We start from the raw sequence: 26,300 nt of genomic DNA, 5'->3' as shown, positions 1-26,300 counted from the left end.
AGTATGGTCTTATTGGAACATTTTCTTGTCAATTGTTCAGGCTGCAATCCTCTAGCCCATGGCTACTCTACATGGAGGAGAAAGCCTGACTTTTGGCTAGAAGTTAGTACCTTGGCCAGAATAGTAATAAGACCCAGAAACTTGACGCCCTCTCTTTATTCCTGTCTTTATAAAAAGTTGTATGTCTTGGGCACAGGACAGCCACCCAAGTCACCAAGATGGTTGCCAATCTTAAGACTACAGTATAAGGTTTCCTCCTCATTGGTCTAACATGACCCCCTCCACATCCCTGGTCTAGCCACTTCTGGCAGGGGGACCTGCACCGGGACCCGGCCAAAGCCAGTACCCAATTGAATTAAAACCCAACCAGGGGCCATTTCCTAGGAAGTTGGCTGTAAAAACTATATGTGTTGGAATGTCGCTTAGATCATGATGGATTTCTGTCTTTACTGTTTTTGGTCAATGGCCTCTACTAACTACTACTTAAATTACAAAATTGAGTAATTCCCCCATGTAACATTTTCCCAATATTTTCCATGGGTTAAAAACAGTGGTTTCGGGGCGCCTGGGTGGCTCAGTCGGTTAAGCGTCCGACTTCAGCCAGGTCACGATCTCGCGGTCTGTGAGTTCGAGCCCCGCGTCAGGCTCTGGGCTGATGGCTCAGAGCCTGGAGCCTGTTTCCGATTCTGTGTCTCCTTCTCTCTCTGCCCCTCCCCCGTTCATGCTCTGTCTCTCTCTGTCCCAAAAATAAATAAACGTTGAAAAAAAATTAAAAAAACAAACAAACAAACAAAAAAAAAACACAGTGGTTTCTTGGGGGTGCCTGGGTGGCTCAGTTGGTTGAGCGTCCAACTTCGGCTCAGGTCATGATCTTGCGGTTGATGAGTTTGAGCCCCGCGTTGGATCTGTGCTGACAGATCAGAGCCTGGTGCCTGCTTCTGATTCTGTGTGTCTCTCTCTCTCTCTGCCCCTCACCTGCTCATGCTCTGTCTCTCTCTGTCGCAAAAATAAATAAACATTGAAAAAAAAAATTTAAAAAAAAAAATTAAAAAACAAACAAACAGTGGTTTCTTGGCCTTCTCAGCAAGGCAAACTTGGTCCATATACCGGCACCCATTTGTAGCCAGGGTGCAATGGGGAAGCGGGGGGGGGGGGGGGGAGGGATGCTACCATCCCTTTTTCAGCGGTCTTGTTTGGCTGGTTGGTCATCATAGTGACTTCATTTAAGGGATGTCTCAGTTCGTTTTGACACCAGGAACCTCTGACATATACGGTGCATGAAACACCACCTGGGCGTCAGGGGGGATCTTCGTGGTAATGGACCTTCTCTACTTTTCTCTCTCTAGGAGCCTGGGAGCTTCTCTTCCATCCCTAAGGACTCTCCCTTGGGATGCCTTTTTAATTCATTGAAAACAATTTGGATTGCAAGATTTAGGAAAGGACTGATGTCCTGTAACACTGCAAGGCCTTAGTAGAATCTAACAGATCTCTTCTGCAGGCAATAGGGAAAATCGACAGAGGTACCCTAGGTCCAGGTCTTCATGGCTCTAAATCAGGACCCAGACCAAAAGGCCTCTTGCAGAATGTGTTTTACCAAATGTGTTTGGCTACTAAACTCCCTCCTGACAAATTGGATGTCTAAACAGGCCTCCTCCTGCTAGAACTCAGTTGCTGGAGGAAACACAGGCCATCCCTAATGAAAGGGTCACTGACTCTCTCTGTTCCTCCTCGTAATAGATGTGAAGGCCTCTCCCTCAATCATTTCCCAGGTTAATGGCTATAATTGAAACTAACTGTGGTTAGTCTACCTTGGGACAGGGACTTTAAGGAATATTCCCAAGTAGCTGCTGAAACTCCATTTGTTTCAGGGATCTCTGTCTTCTCCGGCCTGATATGGACTGCCTAATTCCAATAGTTGGTGGGGGGCAGGGGAGAGAGAGGGCGAGAGAGAGAAAGATAGACAGAAATGGCATCTGTTGCTCTGTCCAAGGTGACAAGGTTCAGGACTGGGAATTCCCTTTGTCTACCTTCTGCTGGCAACTCGCTTCTTCCTTCCCCTCCCCCTCCTCCTCTTTCTGCACCATCTTGGGTGCGGCCTGCAAAACTGGTTCCTATACCATCCTCAGTGCCTCAGGCACCATCAACTGCTCCTCCCACCCTCAAAGTCAGAGAAGAAGAGCATCCCCCACCCATGGAATGCCCACTTCAGATTTTCCCACCAGTGTTCCAGGTTAAAAAATGGACAATGGGGAAAAATTTGTCTTAACTGGACCCAAGTGAAACATATTTGGTAAACTAATTTAAATTCTTTGGTTTAATTAAGATAGACCTGTATTTATAGTTATCAGCATTAAATATGGAACTCATCTATCTAGGCTTGCTGAAGGTCAAGTAAACTCATATTATCTCTGTTGGAATTTGTTAGCAAAATATGACTTAAAATATTGGTTAATTTTGTCTGCCCCAAAGTTTTCATGGGTAATTGTTAAGATAGCTTTCAAAGCCTTTGGTAATCTGAAACTTTAAAGTTTCTCTCACACACATTAAATGCGATTGAAATCATTGGATATCTAATGAGATAAAACACTAAAGCATTGATTACTAAATATAGGTTTATGCTTCGACTTACTGCAGAAAAACTAAGGCTATTGGATCTGTTGGTAAACATGCTTTGTGCTTAACTGGTTTATAAATTTGTCATCTAAAGAATTCTGGTGTAACAGGTTACAGTTGGTTACTGTTTTCACTGGAGACTAAGGTTCCTGAATTAAAATTCTGCAGAATGTATGGGGCGCCTGGGTGGCGCAGTCGGTTAAGCGTCCGACTTCAGCCAGGTCACGATCTCGCGGTCCGTGACTTTGAGCCCCGCGTCAGGCTCTGGGCTGATGGCTCAGAGCCTGGAGCCTGTTTCTGATTCTGTGTCTCCCTCTCTCTCTGCCCCTCCCCCATTCATGCTCTGTCTCCCTCTGTCCCAAAAATAAATAAACGTTGAAAAAAATAAAATAAAATAAAATTCTGCAGAATGTAGTTAAGACTAACAGATATAAGAAAAGCAACTCTGTATGTAAAATGGAAATACAGTTTTGTTGAAGGTAAAAGAAAGTAATTTTGTCCTAAATGAGATTGGTTGTTTGCAAAGAAACGGCTTGGGACAAAATCTGAAGGCGAAGGAAAGTTGTAGGTCTGTGAAGGGAAATCTTTGGAAAGGAATTTTATGGTGGTCAGAATGGACTAAGGTTGAAATGGATGGATTTGAAAAGTACACTGGTATTAGATTAAAATTCTGCTTTTTTCTCGGTTCAAAAGACAAAGTTTTCTTGGACTGTTGATCTGCTGTTAAGAATAATGTAAACAATAGCTTTTTCTCTCTTGTCCACCAGGAAAACCAAAGCTTTATGTTTTGTCTTTATCAGGTCTTTGATTACTTAAAGTTAAAACTTGTCAATGTTAAGCCAGCAAAGTTTTGCTAACAACTATATAACCCTACATATTTGCCTTTGGAATCTCTTATTGCCACCTTGGTTAAACAAATAAGATTCGTAATGATCTGTAACACTATTTAGGATATGTTTTATAACTTTGTAAGGTTTTAACAAACTTCCCAGGATTTAAATTGTAAATGAAGTCCTTTTGACCATTCAGACTTATTTGGTATGTTTAAGTTACTTGGAAAAGCTCTCCCAAATAATGGTAAACCTTAGTCGTATTGCATAAGTAAATGCTATAAATGCTCAAATACATATGCAACTCCTAAAATTTTAATATGTTTCGGTAATGTTACATGTCACAGAAATCACTGAATTTCCCTGTCAACTGCATATAAGGAACTCTCATAAGATCTTTAGCAATGTCCATTTCTGAGATTGTGTCATTTATAATTGTTCTCATTCTCAAAACATATTTCATCTTCAAGAAGATTCATAAAAAGGACTTTTAGGACAAACACAGGTATTTGACATCTTTAAAAATCCTAAAACTAGGGGCGCCTGGGTGGCGCAGTCGGTTAAGCGTCTGACTTCAGCCAGGTCACGATCTCGCGGTCCGTGAGTTCGAGCCCCGCGTCGGGCTCTGGGCTGATGGCTCGGAGCCTGGAGCCTGTTTCCGATTCTGTGTTTCCCTCTCTCTCTGCCCCTCCCCTGTTCATTCTCTGTCTCTCTCTGTCTCAAAATAAATAAACGTTGAAAAAAAAAATTAAAAAAAAAAATCCTAAAACTAAAATGGGTAAGAATTTCCAGAACGAAAAAGCTGCATTCAAACTGAACAAGAATTAGGAACATGGGACTAAATGAACTGAGAGGAAGATTATAGTTTTGTGATTCTTGTTGGAAATATTGTTGGATCTCTAATATTTGCTCACCCAGATTAAGGAAACTTTCTCTTAAGATATCTATGACATACAGGAATGTGATAAAGTATTCATTTGTCAACAAACTATAGTATTGAACTTTTCTCTCTACCTAAACCCTCTGAAATTCACAAACTCAGTGAGTGTTCTTTCTCCATGGCAATCATACTTACTTGCATAAGTTCAATAAGAATATGTTCACCTTGTAACAGGATGCCATTGGAAATACTGGTTATTTTACCAAGGCTTTGACTGGAATGTCATATTTGAGAGACATGCATAGACTCAGATATGACCACACAGCTCTAAGGAACTAAGGTTTGAAAGAGCAGACCTAGGCCGGCCGACTCCATTTTGTGTGTTCTGTGTCCTCCATCTTGTTCTGTGTCCTCCATCTTGTTCTGTATCCTCCATTTTGTTCTGTGTCCTCCATCTTGTTCTGTGTCCTCCATCTTGAGTGACTATGTCCCCGACATGGCCCCCTTTCCAGGAAAACCGCAGAAAGAAATTCCTGCTCAAAACTCAGACCACGCCTCCTCCCCTTGAGTAACTTCCCTCTCACCCAAACTTCCCATTCAAACCACGTCTGGTGACCTGCGCAACAGGACTCTGACCCTTCCCCAGCCAATCGGCTAAGGCCATGACCATTACCCCACCAACCACCCCTAGATCCCTATAAAACCTTTATGCTTTTGAACTCGCACTCTCTCTCCGGCATCTCACCACTGCGTCAGTGCAGGTAGGGGATTGAACTCAAGCTAGCTCGAATAAAGGCTCTTTGCTTTTGCATTGGACTCGGCTCCCTGGTGGTCTTTGGGGATCACGAATTCTGGGCATAACAGGTTCACTTTAAGAAACATGGAGGCATAAATCCGCTTGGAAATGTTAGCCTGATACCTTGCTTACAGAGTTCCCAGCAGCCTTACCAGGTGAGTAAAGAATGTCACTTCCTGACAGGTGCAGGAACCTCAGGGTATCTTGGGGACCGTGTGAGGAGGAATTTGCATAATTCTACAGGTATTGCAGGACTGTCTGATGGCAAGTACTTGTCTTGGCTTCTGGTCTTGAGAGCCTACTAAAAGTTCAATCTGGAGATTCCTTACAAAAGTTTCCAGCAAAGCAAACTTTAAAAGATTTACATGATAGGGGCGCCTGGGTGGCTCAGTCGGTTAAGCGTCCGACTTCAGCTCAGGTCACGATCTCGCAGTCCGCGAGTTCAAGCCCCGCGTCGGGCTCTGGGCTGATGGCTCAGGGCCTGGAGCCTGCTTCCGATTCTGTGTCTCCCTCTCTCTCTGCCCCTCCCCCATTCATGCTCTGTCTCTCTCTGTCTCAAAAATAAATAAACGTTAAAAAAAAATTTTTTTTTTTGGGGCGCCTGGGTGGCGCAGTCGGTTAAGCGTCCGACTTCAGCCAGGTCACGATCTCGCGGTCCGTGGGTTCGAGCCCCGCGTCGGGCTCTGGGCTGATGGCTCAGAGCCTGGAGCCTGCTTCCGATTCTGTGTTTCCCTCTCTCTCTGCCCCTGCCCCGTTCATGCTCTGTCTCTCTCTGTCCCAAAAATAAATAAACGTTGAAAAAAAAAAATTAAAAAAAAAAAATTTTTTTTAACAAAAAAAAAGATCTACATGATAAATTGCTGTTCTTGCTGAGCTTATGTAAATAATTAGGCCAAGTTTGTTAAAACTTGACTTGGTCTACAAATGAATTAATCTTGATTTGGCTATCCCTGGAAATGAGGGTTCTTAGAAAAACTATGTTTCAATAATGCACCTTTATGGATGTTAAACTTTAGTTTTCATTGTCTTTAAATGTTATTTGCCTAAACTAGACAACTTGAGGTAAACTTCAGAAAAATTGTCACAATGGCACAGGTGTGGACAATTTTTTGCTTCTTGTTCTGTGGGGGTAATAATAAGACCCCATGGGCATATGATTATTTAAACAACTGGAACGTGGGATGGATTCCCACAACAATTGTATGTAAAGACTTTTATCACTGTAAGCCTATCAATAGATAAGGACTATAGTACTTCATTAAATTATTCACTTGAGGCCGGGTTAATTCATAAATCTCTAAGTGAATATGCAAACCATATCCTCCCTAAACCTGATCTGACAGCTAATAGAAACCCATACCATTTACACCCAAAGACCTGGTTTATTAAAAAGATTGAAAGTCTAATACAGCAGCAGATCTAACTCCAGAATGGAAGGGCCCCTATGGGGTCATACTGAATACTCCCACTGCAGTAAATTAGAGGGACACTTTTCATAGTCTCCTATATCTCAAATAAAACCTGTACCCCCTTTAATCAATGAGCAAACTAATGTGCCTTCTCATTCCTGTGAGCCTCAAACTTCTCTTATGGTGGTTGTACCTTTCTTTTTCATTATCCTTTCTCCAGTTTATACTAACAATTCCTTCTTACAATGGGCCATTCAAAAGTATCACCACAGACATTTGAGTTACAAACCAGAAAGACCAATCTGATTCCTGCTGCCTGTTTCCACTCCATCTGAGGATGCGTCAAGCCTGACATCTAAAAATCTCACCAGCAGCACTGGTAGACACTGGGTTTGTAATTTTCTGTATCCATTAACTTTTATTTTTGTTATAAAAATGTCTTTTTAAAATTACCTGATTGCTTACTAAACAGGAAAGCACCTGTTGGCTAAACACCACCTGTTACACAGTTAAGGTATTTAAAAATTTTTTGATGTTTATTTATTTTTGAAAGAGAGACAGAGTGAGAGGCGGAGGGGTAGAGAGAGAAGGAGTCACAGAATCCGAAGCAGGTCCCGAGCTGTCAGCACAGAGCCCGACGTGGGGCTTGAACTCACGGAGTATAAGATCATGACCTGAGCTGAAGTCGGACACCTAACCGACTGAGCCACCCAGGTGCCCCACACAGTTAAGTTCTTAAATGACTCTTAAAATAACATTATATTATTCAATGCTAAAATAGCCCAAATGCACAAAACAGTTGTACAAAATAAAATGGGATTAAATGTTTTAGCTGCTACTTAAAGTGGAACTCGTGCTCTCACACAAACAATGCTGTATGTGCATTCCAGATTACCACAAAAATATTTCTGGATTTCTAACTGACATGAATACTCAATCTGGTGCTTTAAACAATCCCTCTCTTTCCTTTAGTGATTGGTTAACCTCCTGGACTAGAGGATTTTTGTCAACTACTCTGGTGCCCAGAGTCCACCCCTGCAATAACTTCAAAACAACAGATGATCTTTTCTCCTCAAGGAGGCTCATACCTGTTGTCCACGTTGGATCCAGTTGCCTCCACCATTTGCAACTCCCCCACACATTTCCCACCTGATCAATATTGACCCATAGGTAGGGACATCTCTACACCCCTACTCAGCAGGAAGAAGCTACAGAAGATGAGACCTTCCACTTTTAACAACCTTAATGACCTCAGGATCAAAACTGTTCAGGGGATATGATGAGGGAGGGTGGGGCAAGCTGAGGGCAAAGTACAGGCTAACAGCAAACCTCCCCCACCCCCAGTGGGTTATGTGTGACATTCCTCAAGCACTCCTGGCTGTCCAAGAACAAAGGAAAGGGAAAAAGAAATGGTTAACTGATAGATATCACAGTCATGCAAGATATGAGTCTCCATCAGTTTACAAATATCTTAGTAAATTACAAGAAAAAGGCAACCTTCTCAATAGCTAATCTCCAGAAATCTCTAGCTCCAAATTCACCCTTCCCTCCATAGTGATGTGGGGAACAATGGCAAGAAGGAACTGGCAGATAAAATTAAATTTCCTTTAACCAACAGTCCATTGTCAAATACTTGAGTCAAACACAGATCATAACATTTCTCCAGGAACTCCCTATCCTCTTAATGTTAATGTGCTGAAGGGAAAAACCACCTTAGCTTGATAATAGCTGGGCGTCCAGCAACCTGTGACTCTTCTTTAGCAGATGAAGATCCTATCAGAAACATCCTCAGGACTTTATCTCCCCCAGGTCCCTGTATATAACCAGTTAACTCTCTTCACAATCCCAGTACAGCTCTTTCTGCCCCTGGGTCCTGTCCCCATGCTATAATAAAATCAATTTTTGCATCAAAGTCATCTCAAGAATTATTTCTTGGCCATCACCTCTGTACCCCCATCACGCCAAAACCCCATCATGTGTCTATGTGTCTGTTAATTCCTGTTTGTACATTACCAAAGTTCAGCTGCCCATTGCTCCAAAAGCCAATATGCAAGAGACAAGTGTTCCATGGAAAGGAATATGAGCTTTATTCAAGAGGGTGATCACCTGAGGAAGGTGGGGCTGTTGTACAAAGGCCAAATCCAAGGTCTGTGTGTAGCCCAGGGGTTTTTAATGGAGTTTAGAGATGTTAACCGGTAAAGGGAGTACAGTGGTCCATAAGTTTCTTGACTGCATGCAGACTCAATAGTCGCAGCTATAGATGTTTTCACAGTGCTGGAAGGTTGTGAAGGGGGTCTGATGACTTAATGCTAGGGGTGAGGTTTGTTTTGTGACATGCAGACGTGCTAAGTTCTTTCCATGAGACAACGCCGGATCTTTGGATACACAGAAAAAGCTTAATCAATCATGTGGGCTAAAGGTGTTTGTTAAATTTTCACAATTACTAGGTTGGCTGGAGGGCCCAAGGTAGATTTCCCATACATCCTGTTTTTTTAGTACTGAAAGAGGAACTCAGCTGCCCCCGTTTTGACCCCAAACTTTCTCATTGGGTTCTTTGAGCTTGTCTCTTGGCTAAGGAAGACCTTGATGGCAAGCATTCCCAGATGAGAACCAAAACGACCCCTTCAAGCAATAAAGAGTGCCCTGAACAGCAAGACCCCACTCATGAGTGACTCCATGACAATGATCTACTTGACTCACTGCCTCCCTGCATGTACACACCCACCTTTGCTGACTTTTTTCTTATATAAACCTAGAAGTGTTTTCACCACTGTGGAATCAGTCTTTGAGAGTTTAGTCCACTGTGTTCCCTATGTTAGCCTCCCTGAAAGAGATTCCTTTCCTGTTTCACCCCCAACTCGTTCCTCTGCCTTGGGATTTTGTCACCGCTGAGCAGCCAAACCTAGTCCACTTGGGACCCCCAGGATTGGTGCTCTTATATCCCTGTACCCCACAGTACAACAAACTCATAATTTGTTGACCAACCTGTGCCTGAAGTTTTTTCCTTTACATAATCTTGGACAACCTAATCCAATGAGTTTAGCCCAGATGTCACACCCCGTCACCCCGAGGAGCTGCGAGTGGTCACAACTGTGCACGTGGAAAGGAATCAAGAACTCACCTGTGGACTGGGCTGTGTCCCTCAGGCGCCTCCCGGGTCAAGAATGGCCAGCGCTCCGGGCAATGCATCGCATTAAGGATCGACAGTGGGACCTTGAGCTCCACAGGACATACGGGGACTCAACCCAGCAGGTCCTTCCAAAGTCACCTCCGGGGGGTGCCATTTTCCTCCCCTGTCCCTGTGCCACTCCTGACCTGCGACCCAGCACCTTTTTCTCCCTGCAGGCCCCTTCCTGGCTGATGCTCTGAGATGACACCACCGTCACGTGGGGGTCCGAGGAAAAAAGGTCTCAGCGGGTTCCTACACTAAGGCCGCTGACCTCTCCTTCTGGGAGTGTCGCCCTCCTCTGCCTGCCCCACTGGCTCCCAGTCCTCCCTGGAGAGGGGGAAGCCAGAAATGGCCGCAGTGCCCCGGCCAGCAGTCTTCCCCTGAGTGGGAGGGCTGGTAAGGCAACCTAGATTCAGGGTGAGATGCACCAAAGGCATTCATCTTTGGGGAATGCACTCAACTATTACAGAAAGAAAGAGTTACATCACATGGAGGTGATCACTAGAGGGTGAGAAATCCTTCCAAGGTACTGGGTGGGATCCGAGGAAGCAATCTGAACCCAGCGGGTTTGCCCGACAACCTGGTCACCACTAAGGTGAGGCCAGCCATATTTTCACTCACCCGTCAGGGTGTTTAGGGAGGTCCCTCCCCTCTGGCCAATCAGGATTAACATCTTCTCCTGAGGCTTGTGCAGACCTGCAGCTGGCTCACGGCACCCCCACCTCCACCCCCACCCCAGCTCCTGTCCGCCTGGGATTGTAAAGTCTCCTGCACACGCCAAAGTTTAGTCTTCCACCAAACACCCAAGTGGAATTTTTCAGCGCCTTCTCCCAGCATATCCCGCTCTCATGATGGGAGAATTTACACTTTGGAAATTGGCAAGCACTACAAAGCAGGGCTGCAGTTTTGTATTTCTGAATGCGAATGCCTGGATGTAAGAAAGCGAAGACATAATGGTAAGAATGCACACTAAACTTACACATGTATGGTGTTCTGGGCCGTCACGTGTGCAGGACACAAAAGCAGCTGAGTGAAAATAGTGAAGAAATAGCCTAACACTGTTACTATGACTCCATACAGCAAAATGTCACACCATTTAAGAATGAGGAAAATTCAAATACATACCATTGCTGTATGCGTTTCTTATTTGTAAATGAAAATGGAAATAGCCATAACTCATCGGAAAGATAACGGGCAAACGATATGAACAGAAATTGTACCAAAGGAGATAGACGGGTGGTACATAAACACACGAAAAAATACTCAAAATCAACACCCCTAGGAAATGCAATGGCGACAGCACTACACACTTATGAAATGCGCTGACATTACAGACTGGCACTATCAAGTAGTGGCAGGGACCGGAGGCACTGGAACTCTCATACATGCTGGTGGGAATGCAGACTGAAGTTTCGATCGCATTTTGGCAGTTTCTTAAAAATATCAGCACTAACCTACCTGTGACGGGCATTGCGCTTTGAGTCACACCACAAGAGAAAGGAAACCTCTATCCACATAGAGAACGGTAATGAAAATTTTGAGAGAGCACCTTGTTTACAAACGCCAAAACTCTAAGTAACCCAAATGGTCCAAACAGATGAATGGGTAAATAGTGGTATACTTCCAGAGAAGAAAATAGTAGTATTGCCTGGAAGGGACGTATACGCAAAATGACCTCCAAACCTTAAGCAAGGGAAAAGGTTGAGAAGTCCAGCTTGAGGAGAAACGGTTTATTTACGGACTCAGGGACAGAAGCGTGACTTTGGCACCCATAAGAGGAGTCGGTCCCTGCACCACCAACTCCAGGACGACCAGTTTTTACAGCCAAGGAGGCTGGGGAGTACCTGGGAGACTACTTGGGAGGTGAATGTTTCAGAACAAGCATGTGCCACAGGCACAGCTGGTACCAACAACAATGCTGGCTAGGCGTGTCAAAAAAGCTACCACCCTGGACTTGAAACCACCCTTGTCCTCTATCCTTTTCCTCTTGCACACTATGGCCTTGAGATGTAAACACCAGAGAGGATATGAGACTTCAGATACAATGAGCTCTGTTGCACAGGATACATATGTCTGATAGTGAAGAATTTCTGTGCACACTGATCCTGCCCAGCCAGTCACTAGAACATCTGTGGATACATGTTTGTGAGAGATACACTCCACTAAGTGGCTGATGTCTCCTCTACTCCCTCATTACCCTATCTTCTAGATTACCAATTACAGTTCCCTTGCCCCTGTGGTGTAACACACGAATTATGTGCATCAGGCCACATGGCTCCTTTGAAGAATTTGGGGTAGATATTCCACTCAACAGTGCCTGGCAGTATGTGGTATCAGCTGTGGACAAGCAAAATATTCATGTTATCTCCACAACCACTGGAGATGGTTTCATAACCACTGGAGATGCTCCCTCTTCAGGGTGACCTCTGAGCACAGGAAAAATCCTGGCATCCAGACCACAGAATCCAGATATAGAACACAGGGGACTGTATTAGCTAGAACTGCCATAATAATGTACCACATGGGTGATTTGACATCGGAAATTTACTTGCCCACAAATCTGGAATCTAGAAACTGGACATAAATCAGCAGGGTTAGTTTCTTCTCAGGCCTCTGTCCTTGGAGAGAGATAGAGATGGCTTGGAGATGGGGATTTCCCTGTCTTCAAATGGTCATTCTTCTGGTCCTCTATCCTCAGCTCCTCTTCTTATAAGGACACCAGTCATATTAAAAGCCCATCCTAATAACCTCATTTCAACTTCATTATATCTTTAAACATCCTGTGTTTCACTATAGTCTCATTCTGACATACTGGGGGCCACAACTTCAACATAGGTATTTTGGATTCACAATTCAGCCCATAAGAAAGGTAGTGGGTCATAATGCAAATTCACACCCAAGCTGGAGAGTGCACATGTACATATTATTTATTTGCAATTATCCTCTCCAGGACACAGCAAGCTTGGGATGCAATGAAATCTGTTCACTCCTTACTGCTGGAAGAGCCTAATTCTGCTTTCAAATAACCCATTAGAATACAACACCTAAGACTAAAGTAATTAAACAAAAAAGGCATTTATTAATGCATAAACCAGAGCAACATGTGGCAGCAAATACCTGTGTTGGGACTTGGATGCTGCATAGATTTATCACAAGCATCACAAGACCAACAATATCCTAAGACATTTACTGTTTATCTGCAAGACACTATCCAAATCTCAGATCAGGTACTGTGGATAAACACTGCATCACATCCATGTCCTAACTTAGAAGGGAATGTGAAGTTCCAATTACCCATAATGTCCATCACCAATGACAATGAGCAGGGGTAACATGCTTAAGCATGTAGGCGGTGATTGATGCACATTAGGGGACCTGTCAGGTATCAAAGTGGAGTCATTTGTTATAGAAACTGGCAGTGACTTCAATCTAGCAATGACTCCGGACACATCAGAAGCACAACACAGCTCCTCAAGTTTTCCCAAGTAGCTGGAACTTAGGGTAAGTTACTCCACTGCGGACATTCAAGTGAACAAGGTTTGTTCCAGCTAAGTGGCTGCTTCACAAAGGCACTCCTCCATTGTGATTACACTACTCAAGGAAATACCACCTGCTCTGCTACCTTAACGCCCTTTGGCAGTGTGAACTGAGTGTGCAATGAAGACAGAGGACTGGCAAAAGGAATTGTGTCATTCCTCTCACTCATGAGGCCTTACCCTGGGTAATTTCTGATTTTTATGAAACTGTATCCTTCGCCAAAAGATTGCCCACATTCTTCACATGTCTTAGCTCAGGCTGCTCTAACAAAGTACCACAAACTAGGTGACTTGCAAACAACAGAAACTTCTTTCTGGAGGCTGGGTAGCCAACCTAACATTCCCGATAGGGTCCGGTTCCATGTCTGGTGAGGAGCAACTTCCTGATTTATAGATGATCTTCTCAAAAGGGTCCTCACATGGTACACAGAGGAAGCAAGCTCTCTTAGAACTGGTATGAAGACAATAAACCCATTCATGAGGGCTCCATCCACACTCATGACCCATTCTGATTCAAATTACCTCCCAAAGACATCATCTGCTAATCCTGAATAGAGGATAGGAAGAGAAATACAACTTCTAGTGAACATAAACAATTCATAATTGATCACTCAGAAGGGCTTCATCTACTATACTTTCTGTTGTTGAGTGAGACTGGAGCTTTGGCTGAAAGACTGCCCACATTCACAGCACTCCTAAGGCCTTTCTCCAGTGTGAACTCTTTGATGGTAACTAAGAGCAGGATGACTGATAAAAGATTTCCCACATACAGTGCACTCATAAGGCCTTTCTCCTGTGTGAATTCTCTGGTGTTGAATGAATGTTGCCTTCCACTTAAAAGATTTCCCACATTCACTACACTTATAAGGTCTTTCACCCGAGTGAACCTTTATGTGTACATTGAGGCTATTTCTTCGGAGAAAGGACTTGCCACATTCACTGCACTCATATGGTCTTTCTCCAGTATGAACTCTCTGGTGAGCACGAAGGACAGAACTAGCTGTAAAAGATTTCCCACATTCATTGCACTCATAAGGTCTTGCTCCAGTGTGAACTCTTTGGTGAGATCGGAGGGAAGAACTACAAGCAAAAGATTTCCCACACTCATTACACTCATAAGGCCTTATTCCAAGGTGACTTTGTCGATGATACTGAAGGGCATGGCTACGACTAAAAGATTTCCCACATTTACTACACAAATAAGGCTTTTCTCCTGTGTGAATTCTCTGGTGTTCAATGAGTTTGGACTTACACTTAAAAGATTTCCCACATTCATTACACTCATAAGGCCTTTCACCTGAGTGAACCTTTATGTGTACATTCAGGTTAGTTCTTCGGGGAAAGGACTTGCCACATTCCCTGCATTCATAAGGCTTTTCTCCAGTATGAACTCTCTGGTGGTAACGGAGGACAGAACTAGTGGTAAAAGTTTTCCCACATTCACTGCATTCATAAGGCCTTTCTCCTGTGTGAACCCTCTGGTGATTATGGAGGACAGAGCTAGCAGTAAAGGATTTCCCACATTCACTACACTCATAAGGCCTTTCTCCAGTGTGAACTCTCTGGTGAGAACGAAGGACAAAACTAGTGGTAAAAGATTTCCCACATTCACTGCACTCATAAGGCCTTTCTCCTGTGTGAATTCTTTGGTGTTGAATGAATGAAGACTTACACTTCAAAGATTTTCCACATTCATTACATTCGTATGGCCTCTCACTTGAGTGAACCTTTATGTGTACATTGAGGTTATTTCTTCGGTGAAAGGACTTGCCACATTCACTGCACTCATAAGGCCTCTCCCCAGTGTGAACTCTGTGATGATAATGGAGGTCAGACCTAGAGAAAAATGATTTACCACATTCACTGCACTCATAAGGCTTTTCTCCAGTGTGAACACTCTGGTGAGAACGGAAGCCAGTACTGGAGATAAAAGACTTCCCACATTCACTGCACTCATAAGGTCTTTCCCCTGTGTGAGATCTCTGATGATAACTGAGAGCAGAGATAGAGGTAAAACGTTTTGCACAGTCACCACAATTATAAGGCCTTTCTAAGGTTTGAACAGAACGTGTAATCAACATCTGGCGATGGCTAAAAGATTTTGCACATCCACTGCAAACATGATTACTTTCTCCACTATGCCATCTCTGGGGATGAATAAGTACTGATTTGTGGCTTAAGGATTTCCCACATTTGTTGCACGTGTATTGCCTAGACCCAGTGTGAGTCTTTCCGTACAGACTGTGAGCTGACCTTCGTCTAAGGGATTTTTCACCTTCGCCAAACTCATGATGTCCTTGTGCAGTATGGAATGTCTGGTGGATAGTGTATAAAGATTTTTGCCTGAATGTTTTCCCACATTCACTGCACACAAAACATGGACTTCCAGGTTGGACACCCTGATCCTGAACATGTGTATATTTGGGACCAAAAGCTTCCTTGCATTCTCCCCGAGTGTAATGACCTTTACTGCTCTGCAAAGTTGCCCTGCACTGACTGATTGTGTTTGGCTTCTCTCCAGTATGAATGGCGTCCTGCTGCAGACGCACCAAGCCAGGCAGGAAGTCCTTCTGAACCTCTGTACAGATAAAGGGCTTTCCTGAATCATGGAATCCATATCCCTTCATAAAAGAGACCGTGTCCACACTACTTCTGAATGGTTTCTCTCCAGTGTGCTGCTCCGGCTGCTGCTGAAAGTTTACGCTGAAGTAAAATCGTTGTGCGCATGCCCCACACCTCAACAGTTTCTGGCTGCTTGGCTTTCCCTGGTGCTCAGCCAAGCGGAAAACGTCTCTCAAGACCGGACCGCACATGTCACAGGGGTGGGTCTTCCGGGAAGACAGAGCTGCCTTGGGCGTGCCGGCCTGTGACACACCTACAGAAACGCTCTGTTCAAGGGGTGCCTCCGCATCCTCTGCTCCACAGCAGCAACCTGAACGCAAAGAAACTCTCATGAAATACCTGGTGACTACAGTGAGGGGTAAGCCCGTCACGCATATGCACCTGTCTCCTGTAGGCACGAGTTGAATAGATGCTGTTCCAGACAGTGGAGTTGGAATTCAGGTGAAGGAGTGCCTGCTCTGCGTTACTGGGCCCCTAAGGTCAATGCACTGTGGACAGCTCATTGGAAGGACAGAAAACCAGGGTTTCATGGAAGGAAGAGAGCCAGGGGCTACAACTTGTTTCTCTGCCCACAGCATTGGCAAGGTTCTTTTCTGCTACTGACACCTGGCTGAGTAGGAGGCTGCTGAAAAATCCAATCAAAAGAAATCTGTGGCTGTTCAAGGTCTCATTAAGGATACGCGAACATTTCTGGCAAATGGGCGAAGGTGAATGTTGGACTACCCAGGAAGAGCAGTGAGAGAAATGGGTAAGATGTGGAGGCCTGAGAAACGGCAATTACCCCTGCGCTGGAAGTCACAGGACTACCAAAGGAGTAGAACCCACAAGTACACAAACTGTCAACAGTGAAGAAGGAAAGGCAGGAACGAGGTGTGGCCATTGGCATGGCACCAAACTCTAGTTGACCAAAGGTACCTAGTGTGATCTGAACAAAGTCCTGATATCACACCTTCCCCAGCTGCCATTCACCAGAAAAAGGCCCCTGTGAGCCCACCTGGTCATGTCTGGATCAGGTCCATTGTATGATACAGTCCATGTATGGACTCTTCCCTGTAAGCTCCAGGTGAGCAACTACAGGGCACAGGGAGGCTAGAAATACTGAAGAAAATTGGTCACGCTGGATGGCCACGACTGTCCCAGAGCTACTCAGCGCACAACAGACTCAGAAAAGCATCCTATGTGACTGATGTTGGCAGGATGGTAGAATACGGGATTCCAGCCTTCACCAAAAAAAATCAATTCAACAGCTATTCATGAATCATAGTAGCCTCAGAGGGCTCAAGAGTCCAATCAAGACTGACTAATACACAGTGAAGCACAAAAGAGAGCACAAGCACACAGAAAGGATGGCTGGAGACGATATTAGCAGAGACATGGGGGGATGGGTAGAAAACAGGGGCTGGGGAATCTCTGTCAGCCACCAGGTGGGTGCTACTGAGGTCCCTGCTCAGCAGGGACTCCTACTGCCTGCTCCACAGAGGACACTGGCACCCCTGCCACCGAATCTCCTAAAACAGGAAGCAAAGAAATCTTGAAAACAAAAATCAAAACTGAAGGCAGCACATTTCTGATTTCAAACAACATTACAAAGCTATATAATCAAAACAATAGGACACTGACATAAATGGAATAAAGAGACCAGAAATAAATATATACAAGCAACTAGTATTTGAAAATTTCCCCAAGAATATACACTAGGGAATGAACAATCTCTTCAATGCTGTTTTGAAATCTGAATATCCAAAAGAACAAACAAGGAAACTTGACCCACATCTCACAGCACTCATGGAAATCAACTTGAAATTGATTCAAAACTTCAACTTAAGACCTCAAACCCTAAAACTTCACAAGCATATACTCCAAAAGGAAAAAAAAAACCACACAGGACTATATCTAATTGAAAAGTTGTAGCAGAACCGTAGACAGAGAAGAAAGTGAAGATAGATACACATCACCAACAGGCACTGATAATCAAGGCACTGATCATCAGTAAATGCAAATAAAAAATCACAAATATCACCTCCTACCTGTTAAAATGGCTATGACCAAAAAGACAAGAGGTAACACATTGGTGAGGATGTGCACAATATAGAACCCTTGAACACTGTTGCTGGGACTGTAAATCAGGGAAGTCATTATGGAAAATATTACGGAGGCCTCTCCAAAACTTTAAACAGAACTACCACATAGCCCACCATTGCCATTTCTATGTATGTATCCCAAGAAAAGAAAATCAGTATCCACACAGTGTCTGTGCATACACATCCACTACAGTATCATTCAGAAAAATCAATATACGGAAACATGAATAGGTGTGTGTGAGAAGATACAGTGAGAAACATTTAGTACACACATATGTAGTAATAATTGGTGATAAAAAAGAAAGGAAAATGGACACTTGCCACCACATGGATGAAATGGAAGACATTACCCTAAGTGAAATAAGCCACAAAGCAAAAGAAAAGTGCTGCACGGTATTTCTTATTCAAACTAATAAAGATAGAAACTAGAATGCCAGAGGCTAAGGACTGGGAAAAATGGAAATGCTGGGAATGGATACACAATTTCATTTATAAGATGAATGTGAGGATCTAAGAGACAGCATGTTGACTACACTTGTGAATACTGTGCTGTACACTTACAATTTGCTGAGAGAGTAGATATTAAGCTTTCTCATCACTAACCATAGAAAAGGTAATTATGTCAAGTAATTGTTATGTTGATTACCTTCATCTTGGTAAAAACTTCATAAAGTGTAAGTATATCAAACTATAATGTAATAATACACTTTCAATAACATAATTTTATTTGTCAGTTGTACCTTAACAAAGGTGAAGGGAGTAGGGGGAGGTAGGAAGAAAGACGTAAACACTATAAAAGCACCACACTGGATAGTCTTGGGAAGTGGCCAGAGTCCACTTAAGTATGACCAAGCCAATGTGTGCAATTTCTGGCAAAGGCAGGCACAAGTACTGGCTTCAAGAGGAAGAGATCAAAACCCGGGCCACAGAAATGGCAGTGATCTGAACAAACAGACCCAGCCAGGGAGAGAGAAAGCAAAGTGCAATCCATTATCCTCAAGGCATGACTACTGACCTTGAATCTTACTCTATGAAGGATCGGCACAGAGAGCACTGGAAAGGCAGGGGAGAGAAAAGGGCACACCAACACCCCAGCCTTAGCAACAAATGCAACCACCACGGAAGCTGGGGGAGCAAGCAGGGCCCACAGTCCACACCCAAGAGGTACAAAGCATCCCCTAGGGAATGGGCAGTTGGGGGCTAAAGCGGGAATACAGAGCCCAGTCCAGGTCACTGGGGAGGGTGAGGGCCTTACCCAGGGAGGATATAAGTGTAAAGTTCTCCAGCATCACGTCATAGTACAGCCGTCTCTGAGCCTCATCAAGAAGTCTCCATTCCTTCCAGGAGAAGTAGATGGCAATGTCCTCAAAGGTCACACCTCCCTGTCATGAAACGGACAGATGGCACCATGAACATTCTCTCTCGGAGAACCCACAATCTAAACCCTGACACATACACCCCATTCTCCCCAGCCACGCCAGCTCCTACCTCAGAATAAATACCAGGTCCTGGTGTCATTAATGCCACCGTCTCCTCACCATCCCACCAATCACTGTGTTCGGTCCTCAGCAATAACAGGCAGGGGGTGCGTAGATGCAATCTGCGGGGGCCAATCTGGGTTTGGCCACCCAAGCGCCATCCTTTCTGCCTGGAAATTCCCGTGGAGTCTCCCCGAATGTGCCCTCAAACACAGACAATTATGGACCCACCTCGACCAGTCAGTCTCCAGTCCCAGGGCCCTGAGACCCTAAGCTCACACTCACACTCACACTCCCTCTCCAAGTGAACATGACCCTGTAGTCTGCACCTCCCTCACACCTTCAGACCCCACAGTTGCGCCCCCACAGCTTCCTGCCCCACACCAAAGGATGCCCCTTGACTCACACTGGGACCTGTCACATGACACCCAAAGGATGTGTGACAAATCCAAACAGGTTCCACGACAACCCCAGCACTCTCATGCATCCCACCACAGGGAAAGCCTCAAATGCAGCCGAGAAGTCCCCCTCGCCTGCCGGGGATCCTGGCTTCAGGGACACACACCCACAGCCACGTGGCCGTTTCAGATACTCCCAGTCCCTCTAATACTTCTGTGCTGCCCATGCTGTCCCTCCAACAGTCACAACCCTCCACTCTGCACTGAACCTTTGTGAAAAGCCCAGCCCTAAAGGTCTCCCTGCCAGGCACAGAGACGCACAAGTGACCACACTGGCCCCACACCTTATCCATCAGCAAGACTTGAAACGGCCCGGACACCAGAAAAGCGCACCACAAAGTTCTGGTGAAGCCCTACACCACTGAACAAAGGGCAGCCCCGACTCCCTGTCACCTCGCCGCAATTACTCCTAGGTGTCCTCAGCCATCTCTTGTCCCATCATGCCATGGAAGCCTTACCCACCCATCCACCTGCCACATCTTTCTCTCTCCTTCGCCTGTGCCCGCACTGCCCAGGAGCCCCAACCAGGCGCTGAGCCAGGGAACCACTCTTCACACCTCACTGAGGCCCTCTGACCTACTAATAGCATTGGCCCCCTAGTCTGCACCCCCTCCTCAATGTGATCCAAACCTCCGCCGGGGCCACACTACTGCCGTCACTTTTCAAAGTTTCCATCCTGAAACCTGCCCCGCTTTCCCGGGTTTTCCTGTCCCGCTGCCCACTGGATGACGTCACTCACGCCTCTCTGAACATCTAAGACTTAACGACGTCCAAGCAACTTGGGAGATCTCCAAGGACAATCAACCTACTGCCACCTTCCGTCCAGCTGATGGGAGCGTCCACCCCTTCCGCTGCTAGGACCGCTGAAAATTAATAACGGGAAACCTCACTAAAAGGGAGTCGGGAGGACGCAGCTGGGGGAGCTCTCACGCACTACCGCCATGATCAGTGCACACCCCACAGGACCACACACTTGAACTTGGGGACTGGGAAACTACCTCCTCTACCAGCCCAGAGGGGAAAAGGCAGGCTTTCGGGACCACCCCACCCACAGCTCAGCCAACGGGAAGCCACTATACTTTCAATTCCCAGTTTACTCTCAGGGACTTGTAGATTTTAACAGCCTTCCCAACTTAGCCCCTTCCCCTTTTAAAACGCCTACCTCTCTCGTGTCCTGCAGACTGGCCTACCGTTGAGCCTCAGCTTGCTTGTTCCAGACTGCGGTGCTCTTTCGTTCTCAAAGAAACTCAGTTTTGCCCGTCAAATAACTGGCAGATTATACTTCAAAGGACCAAAGCCCCCAGGCATTCCGGGACCCCTCCCTTTCTCCTGTCACCTGCAACACCCCAAATTTGCCTTGGCCCTTCTCGAACCCGGGGCCAAAATTCAACCGCTTCTCGGACATCCACGGTGACCGTTCTGGCCCGTCAACGATGACACACACTGGCGCAGGCACCCCCTCCTGCGCTCCCTGCCCCCTCTGCCCCCCACCCCTGCAATCTGTCCTCTCCGCAGCCAGATTGGGCCTATCTATTTACACCTGGGTTACACCGCCTGGCACACCGCCAGCACGGATGGACTGCTCAGGCAGCCAGGTGACAGGCCTCACGGGCGCCGCTGCACCTTGCGTCGCTGAAACAACCGAGACCTGCCGTGCCCCGCTGGTGGCGCAGGCCCCCTGCAGCCCTGCACCAGCCGGCCCCTCCCCTGCAGCCCGTTCGTTCCCGCACCCCGTCACGCCGGCTCAGACGCGGGGACCCCGCCCGCGAGCGCCTCCTCGGCCCGGACACCGGGACCTGGGCCGCAGGGACGCAAGTAGGCGCCCCGCGCTCGGGTCTGGAGGGTCTGGGGCGGGGCGGGTGGACCTGGGGGCCGCGCGTTTACCTCAGCCGGGTTCCTAGTCCAGGCCGCCGCCATGGGACTCTGTAGGTCCAGCGAGCGCGGAGCTGCCCGACGGTGTCGGGCACTCGAGGGTCCCAGTCTGTGCGAAAGGACAGCGCCTTCCTTCGCTCGGTGTCACTTTGTCACCAAGATCCAAAGGTGGGCTCTCCAAGGTCTGAGGGTAAACAAACCTGAAGCCAAAATCGTCCACCGTGAAGAGGCCGGAAATCCCACCCCCACGCGCCACGCATGCCCACAAATGCCCCGTCCTGCTCCGTCATTGGCTGCTGCCTGCGTCCTGTATCCACACGCTTTTCCGGGTACCATAGATCTCAGAGTTACAGCGGCCACCGAAGAGGGTTTGGCCCCAGGGACTTCCAGAGTTCGGCCAGCTGTCCCCGAGAGTTCCTGCAAAGTGCTGCTCCTACCAGAGGGAGCGGCTTTGTTGGTTTTTAAAGTCCAAAGCCTAGAAGTAGTAGTTTAGTTGCTCCCACTTCCTCTTCCTGAGGTAAATGACACATCATTCAAATGTGTCCAGCACTTAAGAAATCAAAGGAGGCCGTGCACAGCTGGAAAGATGTTGCTCTTCAAATGCTTGCAGCCTGAAGCGTTAGAGTCAGTTTTGCAATTGGTCGGGAACAATACAAAAGTCCCCGTTATCATAAAAATTCAGCCCAGTGCATTTTGAAGGTCTTCAGGATCAGTCACTCATTTGTGAATTGGGCAGCATCACATCTAGCAAGTTAAGGGAAGCAACAAAGAGCTACAGAAAGGGTAAGGTTTTTAAAGGTAGAACAAGAAGTTCATAAACAGAAAAAAGGATTATGTCAGGCGAGGTCACTTTGTTAGGGGACAAAAAGGTCTTCCAGCGGAATACCTCATCTTTGGGCGACGCAGAGGACCCATTCTTGTGGCCGATTACCCTTTTGGTGCTGACCACAAAATTCCTCACTGACCAGTGGAAACTAAATTTCTGGGTAGTGCTGAAGTTGTATGAGCTTAGGTATTGTGCCCTGCTTTGGTGACATGACCCAGCAGAAGTGACTCCATTTGGGGCCTTTGGTTCCCTTTGTCACACCCTATACAAGTCCGTGACAGGGATGGTAGGCCACCCTGAATTAGGTAAACTGACAACGTCAGCCTCTGGTTCCACACAAAACTTCATATGCCCATATCGTGATTGTTGTCCCATCTTTTTTTATTTTATTTTATTTTATTTAATGTTTATTTACATTTGAGAGAGAGCCAGACTGTGAGTGGAGAAGGGGCAGAGAGATGGAGACACAGAATCCGAAGCAGGCTCCAGGCTCTGAGCTGTCAGCACAGAGCCTGACGTAGGGCTCGAACCCACGAACCGCGAGATCATGACCTGAGCCAAAGTTGGACCCCCAACCGACAGAGCCACACAGGCGCCCTGTGTCTTCCCATCTTTTGAGGAACATTTTTATCCATATATTACTTACTCCACATACCCACATATACTCAGTTCCTGTCAGGAGATTGACATCGATCCCAAACAGTGAGCAACTTAACGGATGCTATATTTGGTACCAAACACGTTGCCATTTAGTTGGAGCGTGTGTGCAAAGGGAGAATATGAACCCTGAAGTAAAGGATTACCTGAACCCAATGACCTCATCTCCTTGCTGGGAAGTGATTCTCATTTCTTCAGGTACTGGCAGTAGGAATTGAAAGTATCCTAGAAAATCAGATGTGAAATGCCCATTTCAGAAAGCAGTTCACGTTTATCTAGTGGTTTAAGACAGTGCCAGGAATACCTATGGGCAAACCAACATTCCACCTCCCTACACATCAGTAAAGAGTAAAAAACAGTTACAAACAGAACTTTTAGAAGCAGGCTCTAAGTCTGAGAAAAGATAGGACCAAATGGAGCATGTGACTGTGCTAAACCAATACTTGGTTTTTGTGAGGGTTTTATCTCAAGAATGTGACGTTTTCATTCCTACAAGCATTGAACAATACTACTGTCCAGCTTAAAAATAAATAGCCAGTTACTTTACTAGCAAACTGAATTTATTCAGGAATGACAAAGGAATTTCAACTGAGGATAACCACACCATGGCAATCCACAGGCAAGGTTCAAGAGACAGAGGGAAAGTCAGCAGTAAAAAAACAATAAAGGTCCAGAGCTACTTTCACAAATGTTTATTTATTTTTTAGAGAGGGAGAGCAAGTGGGAGAGGGGCGGGGGGGGGGGGGAGGGCACACTGGATCCAGAGCAGGCTCCGGGAGACACCAGATAGCCCAATGTGGGGCTTGAACTCATGAACCATAAAAAAATGGCCTGAGCTGAAGTTGGAAACTCAACCAAGTGAGCCACGTAGGCACCACAAAAGTCTGGGTTTATTAGGTTTAAGGTGGAGATTGGGGAGAGTTGCTTTCAACAAAAGTTCACTGAAGAACAAAAGTTTGAGGTTGTGGCGGGTTTTCACTGGCTGCATGCCATGGTTAGTGTTTCCTTACTGGGGCAAGGAGAGATCATCCTTCTTTTTGTGAAAGGCAGGAGATTAATTTCCTCCTGGGAATGTGTCCTCCCTTGTCAAGACAAAAGTTATCTCCCCTCCTCCTGCTCTTTATGCATGTCATGTCTGTGTGAGAGGTCTCCCTCCAGGGCCTCCTGAATCCATTCTAGTAAGATTTCATTTACTAATTTTCACACTAATTTGGAGACTTAAAGAGGACATTTAGGGTACCCAGAATAGTTAAAATGAGAGGTAAATTCAAATGTCATGTTTACTCACTGTTCTAAAAAAATGTGCATTGAGCACATAATGTGTTTGCAAGAACTTTTGGTAGATGCATGGGAAAATTCAGTTACAAGAGAAGCAGTCCCGTCTTCATGTGCCTTTTATCGTGTTCAAGAAAAACACAGGAAACATGAAGCAGGAATACTAAGTTCTATTGTACGTTAGAATGTGGCAGGTGTGATGGAAACAACCAGAGGTGATTTTGTGAGCAAAGGACGTTGGAGGGGCGCCTGGGTGCCTCAATGGGTTAAGTGTCCTACTTCGGCACAGGTCATAATCTCACAGTTCATGAGTTCGAGCCCTGTATCGGGCTCTGTGCTGACAACTCAGAGACGGGAGCTTGCTTCAGATTCTGTGTCTCCCTCTCTCTGCCCTCTCATTCTCACACTCTGTCTCTCTTGAAATAAATAATTAATTTTTAAAATTAAAATAAAAAAAGAGCAGGACATTTTATGTAATATTACACAGGGCTGTGTGGCAGCCCTCATTATTACGTGCACCATGAGTAAATGTGAGTCCCGTGGGTTATTACTTTTATTAGTTTTGTTTAAGTAAAGTGAGGTACATTAAAATTTAGAAGTGCCTGTTTGAGCAAACACCAAATCCAATCAGGCAGCCCCAAACCCAACTAGGGGAAAGGCTTTTGTAGACCAAAATGAGAAGAAAAGGAAACACGTTACATGACTGGCTATAGCTTCAGAAACTATCTTATATGGGAAAGCCTAGTTGCCTGTTAGAGACAGGGTAGCCTTTGGTTTTGAATTCTGACCCTTGAGGCATTCACAAGAATTTGCTTGAAGTGAGGTGTAGGTGGCTAAGGCATTGGAGCCACCTGAGTCTAATGGCCTTCTTGTGGATGTACAGTTTCCAGCAAAAGAAACACGTTGGTAGGTGGCTTCAGTGTGTGGACTCCTTGGCATCGGAGCCCCTGGAACTCCATTCATTTAAGCCTTTAGATTGCTTGGCTCACTGCAGAGAAACTCAGGAGGTGTCCATTAGACATCTTTGGACTGGGGGAGGGGAGGAGCTAAGATACTGGCAGAGTAGGAGGAACCTAGGCTCATTTCTTCCCTTAAACACGACTAAATAACTATCCAGTCACTCTGAATACCCATAAAATCAACCTGGGTTCAACAGAACAAACTGCACAACTAGAGGGAGAGAAGATGTCACATCAAGGGAAGCAGGAAGTGCAGAGATGGGGTTTGGGCAAGAAACAGATTGGGGGGCTGCAGAGGGCTGGGATCCCTGAGAGATGAGAGACAGAGAGAGAGAGAGAGACAGAGAGAGGGAGGGAAAGAGGGAGGGAGGGAGGGAGGAGAGCACAGGGGATTGCACTAGCAAAACACTTCCCCAAAGCCATTCGCTGGAGAAATGAGAGGGCCTGACACCTGGCAGCTTTTGCAACCAACAGGGCTCAGAGACTAGATTTTAAATGTTGGTGGGTTTCACTGGGATGCAGCCCTGAGCGTCTGCCCTACTCCTCTAGAGAAGGCAGGCAAGCAACCTGGAGTCAGAAGGCAGGATCTGAAGAACACCTAGGGACCACAGGGCAGACACTGTTCACTCTTCTTGGAGTGCATCTGTGAGAAGTGGGTTAGCAGAGATGCCTCCCTGGGAACAAAAGAACCAGCTGCACCATTTCCCTCCCATGCCCCTTGGCATAGATGCAGAAGAGCTGCTGAGGGTGGCTCAAGCTGACACTGGCTGCCTAGCCTGCTTGCTCCAAGTCCCAAGGCCCGTGCTCTGGGGCAACCGCCCCTCTCGGTCAAACACGCA

At 45.9% G+C, this 26,300-nt stretch overlaps 1 pseudogene; it reads right to left on the bottom strand.

Moving 5' to 3' along the window:
- Window positions 1-12,756: 12,756 nt before the first annotated feature.
- LOC124522771 (zinc finger protein 418-like) lies at window positions 12,757-22,096 on the bottom strand (annotated as a pseudogene).
- Window positions 22,097-26,300: the final 4,204 nt, after the last annotated feature.

Source organism: Lynx rufus, unplaced genomic scaffold (genome assembly GCF_022079265.1).
Source record: "Lynx rufus isolate CCGP_SWC_20201006 ecotype Redwood Valley unplaced genomic scaffold, mLynRuf1.p SCAF_39, whole genome shotgun sequence".
NCBI lineage: Eukaryota > Metazoa > Chordata > Mammalia > Carnivora > Felidae > Lynx > Lynx rufus.
This window is presented reverse-complemented; position numbering and strand designations above follow the sequence as displayed.